The sequence below is a fragment of the Magnolia sinica genome, chromosome 14 (assembly GCF_029962835.1).
Source record: "Magnolia sinica isolate HGM2019 chromosome 14, MsV1, whole genome shotgun sequence".
Taxonomy (NCBI): Eukaryota; Viridiplantae; Streptophyta; class Magnoliopsida; order Magnoliales; family Magnoliaceae; genus Magnolia; species Magnolia sinica.
Genome location: NC_080586.1, coordinates 11,920,201 through 11,933,381, shown reverse-complemented (window position 1 = coordinate 11,933,381; position 13,181 = coordinate 11,920,201). Strand labels below are relative to the sequence as shown.

At 41.5% G+C, this 13,181-nt stretch overlaps 1 non-coding gene across 1 annotated transcript; it reads left to right on the top strand.

Annotated features, from left to right (window-relative positions):
- The first annotated feature begins 11,616 nt into the window (after window positions 1–11,616).
- LOC131226507 (small nucleolar RNA R71) lies at window positions 11,617–11,723 on the top strand. Its single transcript, XR_009161884.1, has one exon. It is a non-coding gene; the product is annotated as a small nucleolar RNA R71 (small nucleolar RNA).
- The last annotated feature ends 1,458 nt before the right edge of the window (window positions 11,724–13,181 follow it).

Genomic DNA, 13,181 nt, shown 5'->3' with positions numbered 1-13,181 from the left:
CACGGGCTCATATTTTCCATCCTAACCGTTCATGATGTAACAAAGACTTGGATGAAGGGAAAAGTAAATATCACAAAGGTAGACGATCAATCTCCGCTGCTTTCTATGGTGTGGTCCACTTGAGCATTGGATCTGTGTTATTTTTGAGCCATTTCCTGATACGGAAAAATTGATGGACGGTATGGAAATAACACGTCCATCATGATGAGGCCCACAAAATTGGGTGGCGCCAACCCACCAGGGAAGTCGGTGATGTGTGGCAAAGCACGCAACCAGCTTCCAGTAATCCTTTGGGCTTGGGGCCCACCATGAGCACGCTGATGGACACGTATTCGTGTTGAACTTTCAGCGGTTGGCAGAGAACTGATCACGTACAGGCAACCGGACAGCAATTCTCTACAACACCCTAAAACGTTTAAAGTCTCCGGGGCCCACCATGTTGTATATATGAAAATCCACACCGTCTATCAGGTTCAATCGCCCATGTTACGTGCTATTTCTAAAAATCAGCTAAATTCACAAATTAGATGGACCACACCATATGGAACAATGGGGATGAGATGCCAACCATAAGTCTCTGTGTGGATATCTTTCATCTAACCCGTTAATCAGGTGTAACTCACCAGGATAAAGACTCTGATATGAAACTCAAGCTGGACACACCGTCTGAACTTAGCAGGTTTACTAGCAATTTTATAATTTTTTTTTCTCTTAGTGTGGCTCATATGAGTTTAAATCATGCTTCTGTTTTTTTTTTTTTTTTATACGGTCTATATAATTATTCTAACATGATGGACGGAATGGATCATACATATAGAGTATGGTTGACCCATAGAGCTTCGGTATTCTACACGCTGCGCAAAACATGTTCTAGACGATTCCGGTTCCGGTCCCAGGCAAGGGAAGATAACAACCGGCACCGCACCATCTTTCTCCCCAACGGACTCGGATTGATAGGTGCTGTAGGGTGCTGGAAAACCTCTGTGGGCCCTACCGTGACTTGTTTGTTTTATCCACGCTGTCTATCCATTTTGCCTCTTCATTGCAGGGCATGTGTCCCAAAATGAAGTAGGTTCAAATATCAGATGGACCACACCACAATAAATAGTGATAATTGAACGACCACAGTTAAAAATATCCTAAGACCTACTGTAATCTTTATTTACCATCCAACCTATTAATTAGCTTGCACAGACCCAAGGAGTTTTTAACAGTGGGTGTTCAATTACACTATTTCTTGTCGTGTTGTCCATTTGAGATTTGGAAATAAAATAAGGGGCCAAAATAAATGGACGGTGTGGATAAAACACATACATCATTGCGAGGCCGACAGAGTTTTACAGCACCACACAACATGGACGCTGGTGCCGTGTGCTAGACCACGCAATCCGAGTCCCTCGTCTAACATATCAGGACGCGGATTGCGTCCTACCCCTGCCCGGATGGTGGGGCCCACCGTTATGTAAGTGTTTTATTCATGCCGTTCATCGATTTTCTCAGATCATTTTAAGGTATGATCCTAAAAATGAGACAGGTCCAAAGCTCCAATGGATCACACCAAAGGAAGCTGCATTGATAATGACACCTACCGTTGAAACCTTTCTGAGGGCAACAGTAATGTTTGTTTACGATCCAAACTATTCATAAGGTCATGTAGACGTGGATGAAGTGAAAACACAAATATTAGCTTATCCAAAACTTCTCTAGTTCCCAAGAATTTTTGAATGGTGGACGTTCAATCCCCACTTTGTGGTCCACTTAAGACTGGTACCTGCCTCACATTTTGGCTCACATTTTAAAATGATCTGATAAAAACAATGAACGGCGTGGATAAAACACTTACATAACGGTGGGCCCCACAGAGCCCTGCCTGAACGGATTACCGTCCGGGCGGGAGTAGGACACAATCCGCGTCCGATCACCTGAGACAAAAACCAGACAGTTGTCCGCATCGATTGGACTTGTAACCGACGGTTTGACTCAACAACAGGTATGGCCTACTAGTAAACGGATCAGCCTGATTTTCAACAGGGCTTACAGTCACGGTAGTTCCTACCATTCTCCCACACAAGCATCAAGCTTGGGGAACTATGGTACCGTGCCACAGGTCGACCACTGTATGTGATGGACTCCATATCGCCGTCCCTATTAATCTGTGTGGTCCACTTTAGATTTAGATCTGCCTCAGGTTTGGGCTCATGTCCTAAAATGAGCTGGAAAAATAGATGGATGGCGTGGATGAAACACATACATTATGATGGGTCTACAAAGTATTGATCAGTACCCACGTTCGTACTGGAGGGGTCACGAAGTCCCTATGCGATCGTCTGTTTTCACAAACAACGGGCTCAGGTAATGATTGGCCGGCCAAACTGGCGATCTTGTCCGTGGGCCCAAGCTCAGTGTTCGAATGCTTGCCATAATCATCACGTGCGATGGAGAAATGACTCATTTAGTCGGTGGGGAAGTTTCATCTTTTTGCGCATGGTCCACCGTGGATTGCACATGATCGCAGTCGTTTGCAACCGTTCAAAAAAGGGCCTACAATGTACGGAAAGCTATTTCTGCTGTTACTTTAATCCATACCCCGGGTTTATCTTATCCACTTGGGTCCCATATAGGAATCGCCGCCATCGTGGATAACAAAACAAGGGCATTGCTTATGCAGAATTTTGTTTTTAATACAACGGCATTACATTGCTATTGCGATAACATAATTCCGGAGATCCTTACTCTTGCTCCGGTGTTAGACTCCCAGGAGTTTCAACACCTGTCAAGGGTTTGAGTACCCATAGGTGGTGAAATCCCTCTAAGGGGATTGCGTCCTACCCCCGCCAGTCTCACAGGCAGTTCTATGGGTGGGCCCACTGTGATATATCTGTTCATCCACACTGTCTATCCCTTCTCTCAGATTAATTTTGAAAATAGGTAGAAAAATGAGGCAGACCAAATGCTAAGCGGACCACACCACAATCCGAGCTTATTATTTGGTGTATTCTAGCTGAGCGTTGGATCTGTCACAATTTTGTGTACATACCTAAAAGTAACGTGAGAGATGGGATAGACAGCGTGGATAAAAAGATACATCATGATCGGCCCGCCACAGATCTGCCCGTTTGTGGCTACAGACCGGCGGGGTAGGACGCACTCCGCGTCCGATCAGGTCTGGCTGAAGGATCGGTGCTTTTTCCAAATTTTGCAAACCGTTACATGATTGGAATTCCTTGGGACTGGGGATGCCCGAAAAAAAAAATATCAATAGTCCGGACGCGATTGCTATTGACGCTGTAAGTAGTCATTAACATGTTATGTCATGTATTTATTTTATTCATATCTTTTATTCGTTTTTTTCATTTTATTTTAAGTGATGAGCCTAAAAATGAGAAAGATCCAACTCTCGTGTTGGCACATTATAGGAAACATGTTCACTCCCCAACTATAGGGTTGTGATGTAGTAATAAACTCGGTAAGACCGAGGTCGAATCCCAAGGGACTGATACTTGTACGTTACCTGAAACTAGGTAGAAATAGGACTAGCCTAAGATGAAATCTAAATCCAATATAAAGTGATGAATAATGGTGAGAGATTAATCTAAAACTTAAGGAATTCAGAGGAAGGAAACTAGGGATTCAGAAGATCCACTTGTAGAGATCAGGGAGATCTTATGCCTGCATCAAGAATTATGGAAATTAAACTGAACTTACTTGATCTAGTTTTCACGAGATCAGACAGGTGTAAATTAGAGTTGATTCCATCACAAAACCATGCCCATGAGACAAAGCAAACAACAAAATCAAACCAATTCACAGCCAATCTGAGTGATGTATGAATGTCAGGAAGAGTTCCGTCATCCAACCATGTCCAAGGGGCAATGGTGAACAACAGGGTTTCCTAACTGCATAGTCACAATAAGGGAATGGACATACTCAAAGTCATCGCAAATATATTGTAATTTAAGTCACAATAAATCATTAAAAACTTGAAAGTATTCCATGAAATCAACTATCATCAAAATCAGTTTAACATGAATCAAAGTCATAGGAGTACTCCCATCACGCCACAAGCTTCACCTCTTAGCCCTAGCTAAGAGGGTTAGCCTAGAAAAGACATGATGAGGCTAAATTCGAAATAAACAAAAGAAGAAGAAGAAAAGAAAAAGAAAAAAAACAGATAATACTCTCCACGTCCAGCTCCACGTTCAGCTCTCCCTTGCAATCGTCCAAAAGCAAAAACCAATCTCCCCCTTCCTCCCGTTCTCTCCCTCTTTCTTATAGCTATCCAGCCCTGGAGAAGTCGGCTGGAAGGATCTTGATGTTGCTGCTGTTGGTGGGGTTCTTACGCAGCAGCGTGCGCAACCATGGAATCGCAGCACCGACTTGCCTTTTGGACTGAACATCACAGCCACACATACGAGATCTGAGGCGTTCAGTCGACTTGGATATGGACGGTCTCACGTTAAGAACATTTGGATGGTCTAGATGGACGGACCGACCATTTCTATGACAGCAGAATGGCCCAGATTGGCCGGGCGCGCGCAGACTGCGTAAACAAAGCTCGAAACAGCGGGCGCTGGACTCTCGGTGGGGCCCATTATCTGATTTCTACGGACAATCCACTCCGTTCATTTTATTTCCCTCGCAATTTCGGTCTGGAATGGCTGATTTTGAGTCTGTTTCGGTGTGACCCCCGTGATCTTTGTTCCATCGTCCGTCGTCCGTTTTAACGATCGAAAACTGATCTCCGGTGTCTTTTGAAATTTATCCACCTAGGCCTGAGTGAGATGGGCGGTGTGAGTCTCATAAACGATTCGGATCCTTCAAATGACTGCTGTGTGGGGCCCACCATCTTCTGTGCGACAGACAAAGTCCGTCCGTTACACGGACGCTGGCGAATCCCGTTTTTAGGAAGAAAGGTCGATCACACTGACTTTGACCAGCCCGGCTGGTCCGATGCACAGCTAGTGTACATGTGCACTTTGCACATGTCACTCAAGGGGGGCCTCACTGTGATACTCGTGAGAGATCTGATCCGTCCATCCCTTCTATCATATTATTTAAACCATTGAGGACAATTTAGAAGAATATCCAGATTATAGGTGGGCCTAAAATTGGAGATTAATGGACTGATCTATCCGTTGGCCCACTTTCTGAGATCTTCAATGACTGAAATTTAATATGTACGGTTAATTTATGATCCCCATCACATGTATGAAGTTTCGAGCTGAACAGATGGTGGAAACCCTGTGATCTTGACATTTGGATACTTTTCAGGCCCATTTAGGATGAGTGGCTGGAATTCTCCGATCTCTGGTGCGTAAAACCTCAATATTGTTCCCGTCCAATGCCTTGGTGATGTCTGAGCATTAAATCCCTGCTTTTAGTATCATTTCTCATTCAAGCTCGTAAACACACCCTGCATTACAAACACGATTAATTCAGGCCGTTAAGCAATATCATAATCGTAAATCCATGCAATCAATGGGGTCTAATATGCAATATTTGACCCTCAACACAACCCCCAACCAGCATTTTGCTAGTCCCGAGCAAAATATGCGAAAATAAGTTGAGAATTCCAGGACAATTCGTATGAACTCGAGTAACTTTTGCAAAATAATTCAGATACGAGACTGTTATGTTGCATGAATGTTGGGCCTTACTCTCTCCTAAACTCAAACACATGGTAAACTTCATAATCAATTTCAAAGTATTAGTCCCTCAATTAGAACAATCCTAAACACTGAGTTCCACAGGTGTATAGTGTAATCTCGGCTTTCAACATTAATACGCAACTCTCTGTTTCAGGATATCATTGGTAACCAGCAAGAGAGTCCATGATAACCAAAACTTGCCTCGAAGATCATCTTTTCATTCCTTCAGCTTTTGATTTTTTTTTTCCATTAAAAGTAATACCAAAACAAATCCTCACCTATAGGGAGCAAACCTATGGTGAAGACTGCGTACTCAAACCTTTTTACGTATTATCCGTATGAATGAAATCCACACGTACAGGGAGCAAACCTATAGTGAAGAGTCCTTGCCTAACCTCTTTCAACGGTATCTTTTCCTTTCAATTGATCATGACGGGCAATTTTTCAAGATGGTTCCTTCCATGCTTACTGATCACCAAATTAACCCTTCAGTATCAAACTGAAATCTTAATGTGTAAGCGAAATGTGACATGTGAAATCATGACTCAATCAATGTTTAAAACCTCTAACCATGGACTAACAATTTAAATTTAACTGTGAAATCTAATAGATAACTGAATCCAAGAGTCATAAAGTACCAACATCACGCATCTTGAAATTCTAAGTGCCCTAGATGACCGTCAAAATCATTTCGAATTCATCAGCAATCTTAGAAATTTTTTTAAAAAAAAATAATAATTCCACAAATTTTTTGTTCAAGACCAAGAAAATGCTGATTAGGTCACCTAATCTCCCACCCCCAACCTAAAATCCACATTGTCCTCAATGTAAAAGATATGAGCATGCAATGTACTTGGGACAACGAAAAATAAATATGAAGTGATGGGAAGATAGTACCTGGATGATGAATCGAGAGACACTTTTCAAGAGATCGCAACATGGGCGTCGGTCAGCACGAGAGAGAAGGCAACATAAAAATAACAAAAATAAAATCCTACCTATACCACTTTCGTAGGTGCTCTCGATTGCATTTAGCGTGTGCAACAAGCCTTTAAACCCCTAGGTTGCCCCTAGTGGACGAGTTGTAGTCTCGTGAGGGTTTGCAGTAATGTTACCCATAAGCATTGAACTAACTAATGATAAAAACGAAATGAAATGAAGAGCTGGGTTGCCTCCCAGGAGCGCTAAGTTTACCGTCTTCAGCCAGACAAATAAAGCAACTACCCTAGTCCTATGAAAGCGATAAACCTACCTATACCTCCATCAGACTAGGAGATCAATCCTGGTAAACAGGAGCAGTCAGGGGCATGACATGTCCTCTGAATCAAATTTCTCGACAAATGGTTTCAATCGATGTCCATTGACTTTAAACTCCTTGCCATTGTCGGGATCTCTTATCTCAACGGCCCCATGAGGAAAAACAGTAACAACAATGTAAGGGCCGGTCCAACGAGATCGAAGCTTACCCGGAAAGAGATGTAATCGAGAATTGTACAAAAGGATCTTCTGACCAGGCATGAATGATTTTCGCAAAATGTGTTGGTCATGAAATGCTTTCATCTTGTCCTTATAAATTCTCGAATTATCGTACGCATCATTCCGGATTTCCTCAAGTTCATTCAATTGAAGTTTACGTAACGAGCCAGCGTTGTCCAGATTGAAATTAAGATTTTTGATCGCCCAGTACGCTTTATGTTTCAGCTCCACAGGCAAGTGACAAGCTTTCCCATAGACAAGTCTAAAGGGAGACATTCTAATAGGGATTTTAAAGGCAGTACGGTATGCCCATAAGGCATCGGTTAATTGGATTGACCAATCCTTACGATCAGGGTTAACCATTTTCTCCAAAATGTGTTTAATTTCCCTATTAGAAATCTCAGCTTGCCCACTTGTCTGTGGGTGGTACGGGGTGCTCACCTTATGAGAGATACCGTATTTCTTCATTAAGCTCTCAAATGGTTTATTACAAAAGTGTGAGCCCCCATCACTAATGATGGCTCGAGGCGTTCCGAATCGAGAAATGATGTTTTTTTTAAGAATTTAATGACCGTGCGATGGTCATTAGTTCGACACGGAATCGCTTCAACCCATTTAGTGACATAATCCACGGCGAGCAAAATATACAGATTTCCAAACGATTGATGGAATGGTCCCATGAAATCGATGCCCCAGCAATCAAATGCTTCAATGATAAGAATGGGATTCAAAGGCATCATATTTCGACGGGACAATACTCCCAATTTCTGACAACACTCACAAGCTTTACAAAACTCATGAGTGTCCCTAAACATAGTGGGCCAGTAAAAGCCACACTGCAGAATCTTGGCTGTGGTCTTTTTAGCAGAAAAGTGACCACCACAGGCCTGTGAGTTACAGAAGGAGATGACGCTTTGATGCTCATCGTCTGGTACATATCTCCTTAGGATTTGGTCTGGGCAATATTTAAATAAATAAGGATCATCCCAGAAAAAGTTACGCACCTCGGTGAAAATTTTCTTCTTATCTTACGTAGTCCACTGTGTCGGTATGGAACCTGTGGCAAGATAATTAGCAATATCAGCGAACCAAGGAGAATGGGAGCCTCTGAACAGTTGTTCATCAGGGAACATATCATTGATATGTGTCGCCTCAAGGGAATCAGAGGTATTAAGGCGAAAAAGGTGATCGGCCACTACGTTCTTTACTCCCTTTTTATCTTTAATTTTCAAATCAAATTCTTGGAGTAGAAGGATCCATCGTATTAAATGAGGCTTAGAATCATTCTTAGAAAGAAGATACTTAAGTGCTGCATGATCTGTGTAGATAATGATCTTGGATCCGATCAAGTAGGACCTAAATTTGTCCAAGGCGAACAATACGGCTAAGAGTTCCTTTTCCGTAATCGAGTAGTTCACCTGGGCAGAATTTAAAGTTCTACTTGCGTAATGAATGATTATCTTTTCTCTGGCCTAGAACCGCCCCAAGAGCATAATCAGAAGCGTCGCACATAAGCTCAAAAGGAAGGCTCCAATCGAGTGGCTGCATGATGGGTGCAGTGGTTAACATGCCCTTAAGCTTGGTGAAAGCTTCCTGGCATTGCTCAGTCCACTCGTATGGTGCATCCTTTTGCAGAAAATTACATAAGAGACGAGAGAGGAGACTAAAGTCCTTTATGAATCGTCTGTAAAACCTTGTGTGTCCTAAGAAGGATCGCACATCTCTGATGTTCTTGGGTGGAGGTAGGTTAGAGATAAGATCGATTTTTGCCTTATCCACCTCGATTCTTTTGGACGAGATAATATGTATAAGGACAATTCCCTTATGAACCATGAAATGACACTTCTCCCAATTAAGTATCAAGTTCTTCTCTTCACATCTTTTCAGCATACATTTAAGACTCTCTAAGCACTCGCTGAAAGATGAACCGAAAACAGAGAAATCGTCCATGAAGACCTCTAAATATTTTCCCACTATGTCAGAAAAGATACTCATCATACATCGCTGAAAGGTGACAGGGGCATTACATAATCCGAATGGTATCCTTCTGTAGGCAAAGGTGCCATAAGGACATGTAAATGTAGTCTTTTCCTGGTCCTCAGGGGCGATTTCAATCTGATTGTAGCCCAAATACCCGTCAAGGAAACAGTAATAGGAATGACCAGCTAGCCTTTCCATGATTTGATCAATGAAGGGCAAAGAAAATTGGTCCTTCCTCGTGACGGTATTTAGCTTCCTGTAGTCAATGCACATTCTCCAACCAGTAGTAACTCTAGTTGGCACGAGTTCATTATTAGCATTGGCTACGATGGTAATCCCGGACTTCTTAGGAACCACCTGAGTTAGACTCACCCATTGACTATCGGATATGGGGTATATAATACACACATCTAATAGTTTAAGAACCTCGGCCTTAACCACTTCCCTCATGTTTGGATTTAGTCTATGTTGTGATTGCTGTTCGGTCTTAGCATTATCCTCAAGATAAATGCGGTGAGTACAAATCGAGGGGTTAATTCCCTTGAGGTCCGCTATCGTCCATCCAAAGGCTCCCTTATGCTCAATGAGAGTAGATATGAGCATACTCTCTTGTTCTTTCTCCAGGTGGGCAGAGATTACCACCGGGTATGTCTCATCTTGAACTAAATAGGTATATTTCAAATCAAAGGGCAAAGGTTTTAGGTCAAGCTTCAGCGGCTTGAGGTTAGACGGTAGAGGCACTACATCAGTTTGGGGCAACTCTTCAAATTGTGGCCTCCATTGGTTAACTTTAAGTACCGGTGTAGTATCAAGCAAGGCACACGTCTCCCTAATCATGTCATCATCAAAATCATGGGAGTGGGCCAGACACGTCTCTAGAGGGTCAGAGGATGAGGTCAGAAGTGTCGTATCTTCCACTAAAGAGTCAATCATGTTAACGTCGTGGAGATCGTCATCATCCTCTAAGTTTCTGTCGTTATTGAAAAAGATGTTTGACTCCAATGTCATATTCCCAAAAGACATGGTCATGACACCATTCATGCAATTGATAATTGCGTTTAAAGTGGTAAGGAATGGGTGACCAAGAATGACGGGGATCTGAGTGCTCATGGTATTGATGGGTTCGGTGTCCAGGATGATAAAATCTAAAGGGTAGTAAAATCTATCAACTTAGACCAACACATCCTCAATTATCCCTCTTGGAACACGAACAGAGTGATCAGCAAGTTGTAGTGTGGTTAGGGTGGGTTTTAATTCACCCAAACCTAACTGTTTGTATACCGAGTAGGGAATCAGATTGACGCTCGCTCCTAAGTCAAGAAGTGCATGATCAATTCGATGGTCTCCGATTACACATGATATGGTTGGGCTACCGGGACCTTAAAATTTATGTGGCACGTCTTGCTTTAGGATAGCACTCACTTTCTCGGTCAAGAAGATCTTCTTTTGAATACTCTGCCGTCGTTTGGTCGTGCATAGGTCTTTCAGGAATTTAGCATATGAAGGTATCTGTTTTACGACATTAAGTAGAGGAATGTTGACTTTCACTTGTTTCAACACCTCTAGGATATCCTGAGAGTTAGAGAGAGATTTTAGTGCAACCAACTGTTGAGGAAATGGAGCAACTGGCTTTTCTAGAAGTTCCAGTTCTAATTTTTGTGGGGCCTCACTAGATCCATTATTGTTGTCCTCTTCTGGTTCTTGAGGCTTTTCGGGCCTAACCGGAAGGGTTTTATCAATGATCTTCCCACTCCTAAGAGTGGTGATGGATTTAGCGTACCCCATTTGATTTGAAGAGCTGGGATCACCTATCTCGTATTGCAGTTTAGGATTGGGGAGCAGTTGTGCAAGAAGCATCCCCTTTTCTATAACCGTCATACGTGAATCCATCTTTTGCATAAAGTCTCGCATTGCATGGGTCAGCTCTTGCATGGAGTTTTGAACCGGTTCTTCTTGAGGTTTCCCCTGATTTGGATTTTGATTAAAGAAACTTTGAGGGGTAGCAATTTGTCCATTTCTCCAACTATGGTTTAGATGATTTTTCCAACCAGGATTATACGTATTAGAGGTTGGTCCATTGAAAGGTCTTTGATAATTATTTACGGCATTGAATTGTTCATTCAACACTTCTCAAAATGCGGGTATTGTAGGGCAATTTTCAGTTGTATGAATGTTGCAATCACAGATGCCGCAAACACTTTCATTAACCTTATCCTTCTTTCCTTCCATGGCCTCAACTTTCCTTATGAGCGTAGTTACTTTACACTTGAGATCATTCTCTTCTTTCAAGAGATATAATTCACCTTTCTCCTTTAATTGAGTCGGCCTAGACGTGGTGTTCGACTTTGGGTAATAGTCCCATGATTGTGTTTTTTCAGCAAGACTATCGAGGTAATCCCATACATCATCAACATTTTTATTAATGAATTCTCTATTACACATTGTCTCGACCATTTGGCTCATGGAAGATGTCAGTCCATCGTAGAAAAAATTTGTAATGCGCCACGTTTCAAAGCCGTGTTGTGGGCATGAACTGACCAAATCCTTGAACATTTTCCAACATTGGTAAAATGTTTCATCCTCCTTTTGGGTGAAGTTCATGATTGCTTTTCTAAGGGTAATTGTTTTATGATGTGGAAAGAATTTTTTTATAAATTCCATTTGCATATCATTCCATGTGCCAATAGATCTAGGACGCAGTGAATGTAACCACGTTTTAGCCTTCTCTTTTAAGGAAAAAGGAAAGAGTCTCAGCCTGACTGTGCCCTCAGACACATTTTGAAAATATAAAGTGGCTCTGATCTCATCAAACTCTTTCAAATGTAGATATGGTTCTTCTGATTCAAGCCCATGGAACTTAGGAAGGAGTTGGATAACCCTTGGCTTGATGTCCATATGTCCTGTATTTTCAGGAAAAATCATGCATGAAGGGGTACTCACCCCCGCTGGTTGTAAGTAATCTCGTAAAGTACGTGGCGGGGGTGCTTGATACACCTCATTCTCATCCTGAATGTCCTCCACCCTAGGTTGGGGTAGAAGAGGTTGGTTTCCAGCCATCACTTCAATTAACTCAGGGGATTTCGAGTGGTGTCTAGTCCTGCGATGGATAGTCAACCCCTCAACCAATCCTCCTTCAGTCAAGAGACGTCGAGTGTTGTCACGGGCCCACTTGGGCATGAAACACTCGCAGCCCTCAATCAAATTCAAAACCTAATTCTAAGAAAGGAGAAGAAAGTCTACAAAGAATGAGAGGTTTGGAAAGAAGTTACCAACTTGGAGTCCCTAAGTTAAAAACCTGCAAAATAAGATAAAATAAGTTAGATTCTAAAAAAGAGAAGAAAAATCCTTAAAACAAAGATAGCAGTAAACTGATTTCTAAAAGGGAGTGGAAATTTCTAAAATAAATTAGGAAAGTTCTAATCTAGAAAGTAAATTATTGAAAGAGAATAAAAAATAGAGAGTAGAGAGAAAGCTTACCGAATTAGAAATTTCTACCTTAAAAGCCTACACAATAGGAAAGTTAGTTTCTAGAAAAAATTCCAAAACTAAATTAGGAAACAAAATTAGATTCTAAAAGAGCTAAAATTAGAAAGTTTCTATAAACAAAAAGAGGAAAGTTTCTAAAAATAAACTACTTCCTAAAAATAGGAAAATACTAGAATTAGAAAATTTCTAAAATTTAAACCCTAATAGTAAAAGTAGAAAAAGTAAAGGAATTAGAAAAGGATTACCAATTTAGAAGTTATTTCAGGATCCTACAAAACAGGAAAACAGGTTAGTTTCTAAAAATAAAATAATAGTTTCTAAAAATAAAATAAAAACTTTTATCTTAAAGTTAGTAAAATCTTAATCCTAACCCAATTCTAAAACTAATTAATTTCAGAAAAATGTAACCGTCAATCCCCGACAACGGCGCCAAAAACTTGTTCACTCCCCAAGTATAGGGTTGTGATATAGTAATAAACTCGGTAAGACCGAGGTCGAATCCCAAGGGACTGATACTTGTACGTTACTTGAAACTAAGTAGAAATAGGACTAGCCTAAGATGAAATCTAAATCCAATATAAAGTGATGAAT